The following is a 1,692-nucleotide window of genomic DNA, read 5'->3' on the forward strand; positions in this document are numbered from 1 at the left end:
TCAGAGAGGGGTCAATTTCATTCAGTCAGCCATTTGTTACTTCATTCACTCATAAGCACACTCTAATCACTTGCTTGGTGCCACCCTCTGTGCCAGGCAGTACGGGCAGAGAGATGTGTGGGACCCAGGCCTGTCCCCCTAGAGCCCCCACTTCCCTGAGGTAGCTGCAGAATGAACCGTGACAGGTCAAAGTTGTTTGTGCTGGGCAGAGGGAGGCACAGCGGGGTCTGATCCCACCTGGAGAATCAGTAAAATCGTCTCAGATTTGTCCTGAGCTACACCCTAAGGGTTCACTCAGGGAGAGTAGCCTGGACGGAGGCTGGAAGCCCTAAATCACCCCAAGTCAGCTGAGGAGTGACCAGGGGTAGATGCGAACGGAGCTTAGGATGGAGAGGATGGCTGGAGAGGACACTGGTGGGTGGGTGGGGAATTGATCAGGAAGGGCTGTGGATGCCACCCCGAAGCAAGTGGGAGAGCCCCAGGGGGCTGGAGGACAAACACACAAGTAGAGTCTCCACGGGAGGAAGACCTTGTAACACGCAGAGGTGCCCAAAGAGTGGCGGCAACATCTTACAGACAGAGCTCACAATCCTTCAACAGAGAGAGCGCGCCACAAATCAGACAGGAAAAGAAAAGGAGCTCACTCACAGGAAAGATCTGTGACCACGTAAAAGAGACAAATGGAAACATGTCAACCTCAGAAAGAATCAAGGGAATGCGCTTTAAAACATCAAGAAACCATGTTTCACCCTATAACACTGGCGACATTTCACAAAGACAGTAACAGAAGATGTGGAGGAACAGGGCAATTTCTTACATCCCTGGTGGGAACAGAAATGATAAGAGGTTTGGGGAGGAATGTGGCAGCCTGTGCTAAGAGCCTCAGCACATGGGTGGCTGAGATTCTGCACTTCCACAGGAGGGAACTCATCCTAAGGAAATAGATGCACCAAGATGTACTTAGGGAGGTGTTTGCAGTGGCAGTGTTTATTATAGCTCAAACATGGAAAGAATCTAAACCTCCAGCAATGGGAGAAATGTTGCAATAATGAGGCTACAGCTCTGCGAGGGAATGGTGCACGGCTGTTAAAATGGAAACCCTCCTGGTTGACTCACACCCCATTCCCCAGCCTCTCCTTGGTAGCATGTGGGATTGTTGTACTTGTGAATTTCGAGGATGACTTTCTGCATTTCCCATCTGATGCTAAGCCCCATGAAGGCCAGTTCTTTATTATGTTTAATATTGTGTCCTCGGTACTGACTTCAGTAGTTATCAAATGACTAAGTCTGTACTTATTTTTAGTGTGGTAAAATACCCATAACATAAAACTTACCATCTTAAGCATTTTCAAGTGTACAGTTCAGTGCTATTTAGGTCATTCATATGGCTGTGCAACTATCTCCACCACCCGTCTCCTTATTCATCTGCTCAAACTGAAACTGCACCCATTTAACGGTAACGTCCCATTCTTCCCTTCTTGCTCTCCAGCAACCACCATTCTACTTTCTTTCAATTTCCCCCTTTATCCCTGTCCCCCTGAGTCTGTATTTATGGATGCAGAAATATGTTCATGATATATAATTAATAAAAATAGAGATTATAAAGTAGAAATCAGCAAACATTGCTAATTCCCTCCTTCCTTGATTTTGTTTGGAGGGATCACATATCTGCAGCCAAGTGATAAACTATGA

Source organism: Ovis canadensis, chromosome 1 (assembly GCF_042477335.2).
Source record: "Ovis canadensis isolate MfBH-ARS-UI-01 breed Bighorn chromosome 1, ARS-UI_OviCan_v2, whole genome shotgun sequence".
In the NCBI taxonomy this organism is placed as follows: Eukaryota; Metazoa; Chordata; class Mammalia; order Artiodactyla; family Bovidae; genus Ovis; species Ovis canadensis.